A 7906-nucleotide genomic window follows, 5' to 3' on the forward strand; every position below is an offset into this window, starting at 1 on the left:
ATTAATGTTTTTATTGATTTTTGGAGAGAAAGGAAGGGAGAGGGATAGAAACATCAATGATGAGAGAATCATTGACTGCCTCCTGCACGTCCCCCACTGGGGATAGAGGATCAAGCCTGCAACTCGGGTATGTGCCCTGACCAGGAATCAAACTCATGACCTCTTGGTTCCTGGGTTGATGCTCAACCACAGAGCTACACAGATCGGGCTGCATGTATGTCTTGATCATAACTATTTGAAATGTGCGTATGAAGGAACAACTAAATAAAATATTCCAAAATGCTATAGGTGCTGGTATTATAGGTGTTTTCCCTTTAATTTTTAAATAGTATGTGTGGGGTTTTTTTGTTTATAATTTAAACAAAGATATGACAATAAATAGAATTGGTTCTTTATCTACTGGCTTTGTTTCTGATTCGATACACTTAGAAGAGAGTATTTCAAAATAAAAAGTGGTAGTGTGAAACGAACCTGCAAAATTGTCTGACTTTCTCTCATCCGGGGGGTAGAAGGAGGGACATGACATTCTTGAGTTCCCCCGTTGGGAGCTGACAAGAAATTGGGCATCATGCTGCAGGGGACCACAAAGGACACATGTGATCAAGCCTTTGTCTCAAGAAACTCGGGAGACCAGATTTACAATAAATGACTACAGGACTTCTTCCATGCTCAAGTGGGTAGTCTAAGCAATGGATGGGGTCGCATCCCTGAGGCAGAGACATGTGGGGAGGCGTGCGTATCACACAGGGGTTAACTGGGTGCCGCTGGAGCTGGTCAGACGGACCTGGGCTGTGTCGCTGTTTACGGCTGAATGCTTTGGGACAACGTCTCAGGTTTCACTTTGTGTGTCTGTGAAGTGGGACTAATAATACCTGCTCATACACTGGTTGGAGCATTGCAAACAATAAAGTAGGTACACACAGTAAGCCCTCCATAAATATTTACTGTTCTGACCTGTATTAATGTGATTATTATAATTTTTATGCACAACTATTGACATGGGGGGAACTGATTTGGACTGGGGGCATTTTGAATTCTTTGGAGGGAGGGAGTTCAGGGAGGTGTCTGAGGGCAGTTCTCTCTCACCGCTCGAAAAATGCTGTGGGTTCACCCCAGGCCTTCAGGAGGGAAGGGGGAGACGTGCAAGGAGGAACTCCACATTGGTTCTTCTTTTGCTAGTGTCCGGGCAGCTTCCCCATGTCTAAACAGGTGCATGCCCTCCAGAGCACCCTTTTACCTTTCTCTCCCGCTCTTCTTCCCTGGTTTTCTTCTCTTCAACTCTTCCAACTCCCCTCTTCTCCTCAAAAGCGTAAGTGGTGGATGAGTAAGGAACTATACTACCTTTGGCATGTTCCAAGTTTGTCTTTTTGAAACTTGAAGGTGGTCTCTTAATTCCAGGAGTTTACATAAGTCAGTCTGTGTTCATCCTATCCATGTCTTCACTTACTTAAAAAATGACTATAGACAGACGAGGATTGAGGACCATAAGAGTTCAATTAAGGAAGGCTCTTTTGAGGTAACTATATCTTGCAAAAGAAACCAACAGAGGTGTGAACTGTGCACAGGGCTCTTCTCAGCCATGAGGTGTCCTTTCCTGGACCCAGATGTCGATTTCAATGTGGGAAGCATTCTTTGACTTGCTGGCATCTGTTCTTCTTGCTTTGTTTGGACTTTTAGTGAGTGTGATAAGAGGAAAGGAATCAAAGATGTGCAGAAAAATGACCTGGCCAGTGGTCTGGACAAGAGAATAGCGTAGTCATATTACATTATTTTTTTATTTCTTTAATCTATTTTTTATATTAAAGTATAGTTGGTATACAATGTGATATTGGTTATATTAGTTTTCAGGTGTGCAATATAGTGATTCCACATTTTTATACCTTACAGTGTGATCACCCCCACAAATTCTAGTGCAGAAATCAGAATAATTACAAACAAAAACAAGTTGGTATCCCGACCAGGCACAGCCACCACTCACACCTGCTGAGTTCCAATTTCACATTCCATTCCACACTGGTGAATAATAATGATGTATTTTCAGCTTTGTTGGAAACTATTTGTACATTTACAAGGTCATTATCTTCAGCAACAGATACCTGCGCCGAGCCAGCCATTACCTCTGTCTCTGCACATATTAGCACACGTACGCACCACAGCCCAGCAATTACCACCTCCATCCCTGCACACATTAGCACACATACACAACACTGATTTGTACTTTCCTATAAAATCACTCTTTCCCTTTTTAATTAGAATGTTTTCAGAAGCAAACCCTATCGTTAAGGCCATGTACGCTTCTATTATAAATACCAGTTGCCAGCCAATAATTATCTCCTGATGAGTTACTTTAGAAGGAGGCTTAATTTTAGTGCTTACTTTTAAAAATGGGATTTCTTTACCTTACTTTTGAGGCCCCCATCCTCACACTTAGTTAATCATTTTCAATTCCACACAAGTGTTCTCTTTTCTTCTGCTTCGGGGGGACTCAGATGTGATCTGCCCTCAGATAGGATGAAGATCTTTCCCCCCCCATTCTTTAAGGTGGAAACTATATGTCTGAACCTCACTGCTCAAGAATCTCTCGGCTAACCTGTGAGGGAAGAACCTGAGCATGCTGGGTAGAAACAACTGAAGTCTCTGAGAACACCTTAACATTTCACAAATAGCCAGAGTTGCATAACCATTGTAGTGACTGAGGCACTGCAACTCGTCCAGTATCACTGTGGTTTCATAATTACACGGTTGTGGATTTATGCTGCTCTTGAGTTGGGGAGATACCCTGATACATACAGGCCAATCCTTTTTTACATCATTACATTTTAAAAGTATACATTGACTTAGGGATTGAAGTGTAATCCCTCCCAGCACAAAATACTTAAAAGGAAAATTTAAGTCAGATAAGGCTAAAGTGAGCATTCCTATACTAACTTTCCTGCTTATCTCACGGATAGCAGAGACTTTTAGATTCCTAGGTACCTTTTATAGGTACCATTCATCATATAGTACATATACAAGAGAAGAGTAAGTTGTATAAGGACAAGCTTAAATTTTCCTCTCCTTGATATTAAATGGAAACAATAATATGCCTAAGAGGGCAAACATATGTCAAGAAGCCCAACTTACACTTTCTTATATTGCTTACACTCTTCATTGGGGCAGAGACCATGGTGCTGATGCTCACTTAAAGGGTCGGAATGGTTCCTAATTCTAAGAGTAGTTTGACGTTGAGATTGACTCCTGCCTTCCAGAACTTGTCCTCCATGTAGCGGAACCTGGTGGACCTCTCAGAACATGCACTTGCTCTGTGCTCTAGGGAAGGCAAGGAACCAACTCCTATGAGTTTACAAACACAAACAAGTGGTGGCTCTTGTCTACACTACTTACAGGTTAGTCGCATAGGCCATCTCAGTTCATTCATATCTCAAGGGCTGGGGACCGAACACAATGGAAGTGGCCTTAGAATGAATCACAGTGCTCTCTACTCCCCCTTAGCCCTGTTCCTTATCTCTGCTGTAGTTATGTTGTTGGCGTGTTGTCCCCTTGGCCTCCTCAATGCTCTGTGGCCTCTTCAATGCTCTGAGGTGCAGGCTGATACATGTCTGTATTGCCACAGAGTCAAGGATGTGCTTTGCGGAGGGTAAACTCTCCAAAAATGCTTTTAAATCAAAGAATGCATGTGCTTACTTAGGCTTTGTAATTACAGTGGGCCAGCTGTTCTGTACCAATATGGAAGTCGTAAGAAGCTGGCGGACCTTTGCCCAGAAGTCCCTACACTAAAAATCGTCTTGAATGTACTTCACACGGTCAAGGACAGAATGGAATGAAACTGAATCAGAGGTCAGAAACTGGGGGTTTTATCTCAGCTCTGTCACTAATTACTTATTTAACCTTGGGCAGACACTTATGCTCTATCTCAGTGTTCTCATCTGTGTAATGGGGATAATAATGACTGGCTTGGCTATTTCCCACGATTGCTTTGAGAATCGAATGAGATATATACTTAAAAGTGTTTCTGGAAAGCCTAAAGCACTGCACGAATGCAAGGCATTATTTTAATTCCTGCTTCCATAAACACTTCATCACACATCCCTGGGTTCCTGGGGTATGTGGTGAGATGTGTGGAGCAGCTCAACCAATGCTTGCTATGTATCCCAGAGCCTCTTCTACAACATCTAGAGCAGGGGTGGGCAAACTTTTTGACTCAAGGGCCACAATGGGTTCTTAAACTGGACCAGAGGGCCGGAACAAAAGCATGGATAGAGTGTTTGTGTGAACTAATATAAATTCAAAGTAGACATCATTACATAAAAGGGTATGGTCTTTTTTTTTTTTTAGTTTTATTCATTTCAAACGGGCCGGATCCGGCCCGCGGGCCGTAGTTTGCCCACGGCTGATCTAGAGTGTCACTGATTCAGCCTGGGATTCTCCTAAACACCTAGACTTTGTCACTTTTGCATCTCTCTCCAATTCATAGAGATATAGATGCTCAATGTATGTTTACTTAAAACATACATTGAGCACAGACGTGTACTAACTATTGTGCTAGGAACTGGGGCAAAATAAATAAATAACACAGGATCCTACCCTTGAGGGGTTTTTACAGCCCATTGGATCTGAGAGAACAGACATGAGAACAACTAGGTGCCCAATTCTGCATTTCTGGTTTTGAGAGGCAATTTTACCTGTGAGTTTCAATTAGTAAAGACTTTTGTGTGCATTTTTAGTTTTGACTAAAATGAAAACTAGTGTTTCATTTTTCATGTTTTTCTACTGCTAATGGTCTGTACATTTTAATTTGAGCTTGGACACAGATTTTTTTTTTCAGATGAAAGTTTGTGCGATCCCATTTTTCTTTGTATCAGTGAAGTTATGGAATTTAAGGAATGGCAACAGCTATGATTAGCTTATAGGATCACCTAATATTTTCCTGCTAATTTCTCCTACAAAGTAGGACTTGCTTTGACTAGGAGCACTGTTCTTGGGAAGACCATTCCCAATCCAGTTGAGCAATGAAACTGCTGAGTACATTTGGGGCTAATATCTCCAGGCAGCTCCTGGCATTTCACGTCCTCAGCTGCTGTTTGAGTTTTGAGACACCACCATAAGACCCTCTGGCTTCAGATCGGGATCAGGGACATAGTGAAATGGTCGCCTAAATGCGCACCATGGAATTTGGGGAGAGGCCAACGACAGAAGCATATTTCAGTGCAAGTCCATCCTTTCAATCAGTCCCACTACTCCCAGCTCTCCCTAAAGACGTCAACAGTCCCTGCTGCTACAAGACAGATTCCCTGCTTTTGGCCACACTGCTGTCTTATCTTGCCTGCTTATCTAATCTATCTAACCTTCTTTTCCTTTCCCTGTGTTTCCTATGTCCATCATGCCTCAAGATATTGAAGTCCTTGCTAATTCCTTGATCGACCTTTCCTCTCTTATTGAAGCAATCAGTAGTCTCAGGGGCCAATGCCCATCTTTTCTGCATTCCCACAGCCCCTGCCTAAGTCCTTATCTTCCTACTTTTGGGACCAGGCTCTGGGCTCTACTGTTCACCTGCCTCTATACTTGCTCCCTTGCCTGGGACAGCTTAGATCATTAAACATGAGAAATCTCTGCTTCTTTACCTGATTAATCTTTTGGTCTTCCAGTTCTTAGTCCAGCTGTTGCAGTTGCCCTGGAAACCTTCCCTGACCGCCCCTGGGCTGGGGCAGGACTCACAGGCCCTCAGCTGTCACACCTGTCTCTTTATACCTCTACTCTTCATACAGGATCTGGCCTGTGGTAAATATTCATCCAAATGCCGGTTGATGGGTTGGATGAACTTATTCTCATCTCTCAGTCTTTGCCGATTCCAATTTCTTCTCTTGATTTTCAGCTCCCTTTTTTTTTTTGTTTTGTGTTTAGCCATTTATATCCATAACTTCTTTCAAAACATGTCTTTAAAAACACCTTTTCAGTTACAGCCTCTACTTTCACTTGTAACAATTACTCTTTACTCCTCCTGTCATTATGAGAATGTATGCAATAAGTTTAATTATAATAGATGCAAAAAGGTTGTAAGTTAACGTAATATTGGCTTTCCTCAAAACAATCACCTCGAGAAACTGTGAACCTCTTGTCACAGTAATGTCATAGCCACAGTCTTTCTGGAACTGCTCTTTGGGGATAATTACATTTACATCCTTTTGAATGTATTTTAATAATGATACATCTAATATTTGCAGGTGATTTTTAAAATTCATGTACAGCCAAGTTATTATGAAGTGTATTTAGTAAGTAAATAGAATGATCAAACTGATAACTCTATGCATCAGCCAATAAAAAGTAATATTATTATCTTTCTCTGAACATATTTGCACAGGGAAATTCCAAAAACAATTTGGCTATGTTATTTTTGAAAAGAGTTTCCAGCATCCCAAGGTGACTACTTTTAATAAAGAGCACTTGCTTATCTATGATAAAGTGCTTATTCCCATCCGGCTGGGAATTTCACGGGCCTGTGAGCACACTAACTTGTACTTGTTTCGTGTTGTTTCACATTCTAGTCCATCTATTATGTGACAGACACGAGGAATGAATAAGGCCATGGTCCTTGTCCATAAGGACCTTCTAATCTAGTGGAAAAGATGGAAATACAAACAGTCCTGTGTGAAAAACAGATACAGTGTAAGATAAAGGAGGAGTACAGTGGGAGGACTGTCTGCGAGGGGGAGGAATTGGATAAAGTGTCAGCAAAGCCTTCTCAGGACTGAAGGAGGAATAATTAGAAGTTCACCAAGAGCAGGAGGGAAGGGAACTACCAGAGTCATTCCAAGTCAAGGGAACAGAAGGTACAGAGACGGAACCAAGAAGATACGTTTGGGGGAATCTCGAGTCATTTAATACTGTCATTGTGTAAAGTTCACAATGGGGCAGAGAGGACAAGTGAGGGGACTCCGTGAAGAAAAAGCCTTGTATTTATCATTTTTAGGAGTATGGACTTTATCCTGTAGGAGCCAGGGAAGGCTCTGTGAATAGGATTTCCCTTCCCAACAGGATCACAAACCTCCACGTCTAATTAGTCACATAGAGTTGCCAGTCTCCCTCTGCTCGCCACGCCCCCCCTTTTTTTCCCCAAGACTGTCTCATATCCATCCCTTTCTTTTCATTGGACATCTACCTCATTGATTCAGGCCTTCATCACCTTACATCTGCCTGGACTGTTTCACAGACCCCTGACTGGCCCTTGATGAACAAAAGCTCACGTTCTGTTCCTGATGATTTTGTACAGGATTATCAGAGCAATCTTCCTTTAAATTTTTTTAAAATCCTTGCCCGAAGATATATTTATTGATTAGAGAGAGAGAGAGAGAGAGAGAGGGGGGAAGGGAAAGATGGAGGGAGGAAGAGAGAGAAAAACATCCATCCGTTGCCTCCCCTACGCGCCCCAACCTGGATGGAACCCCACAATCTAGGTATGTGCCCTGACGGGGACTTGAACCATCCACCTCTTTGGTGTGTGGAGACACTCCAACCAACGGATCCGCCTGGCTGGGGCACCCCTCCCCATCTGCAACTTGCCATTCAAAGTCCTGCATGATCCAGTCCCAAACCCCCTCCCTCCTTGGCGCCTGGCGCTGGTAACAGAACCCGAGTCCCCTGCTGCTCCCCTCGCTCTCATGGTGGCGCTCCCGGGGGTGCTGCGCCCACACAAACTCGTGTGGTTGTTGCTTTCAGCCCTTTTCTTACAAATAACAAGCCCGCTAGTACCCATGCCTGATCACATCCCCCACTCTCCTGACCGGGAAGCAACCAATATTCTGGTTCTATTGTTTTACTACATACTGGGGGGTCTGCATCCATCAGTACTATTTTGTATTGTTATGAAAAAACTTAAATATATATATGTGTGTGTGTGTGTGTGTGTGTG

General features: G+C 42.7%; 1 long non-coding RNA gene across 1 annotated transcript in view; it reads right to left on the bottom strand.

Annotated features, from left to right (window-relative positions):
• The window catches only part of LOC106728287, a 28583-nt gene that overhangs the window by 7075 nt on the left and 13602 nt on the right, over nt 1–7906 (bottom strand). The window contains exon 2 of the long non-coding RNA XR_001364565.1: nt 4522–4530. This is a non-coding gene — a long non-coding RNA (uncharacterized LOC106728287). The remainder of the gene's footprint in view (nt 1–4521; nt 4531–7906) is intronic.

Source organism: Myotis brandtii, unplaced genomic scaffold (genome assembly GCF_000412655.1).
Source record: "Myotis brandtii unplaced genomic scaffold, ASM41265v1 scaffold582, whole genome shotgun sequence".
NCBI lineage: Eukaryota > Metazoa > Chordata > Mammalia > Chiroptera > Vespertilionidae > Myotis > Myotis brandtii.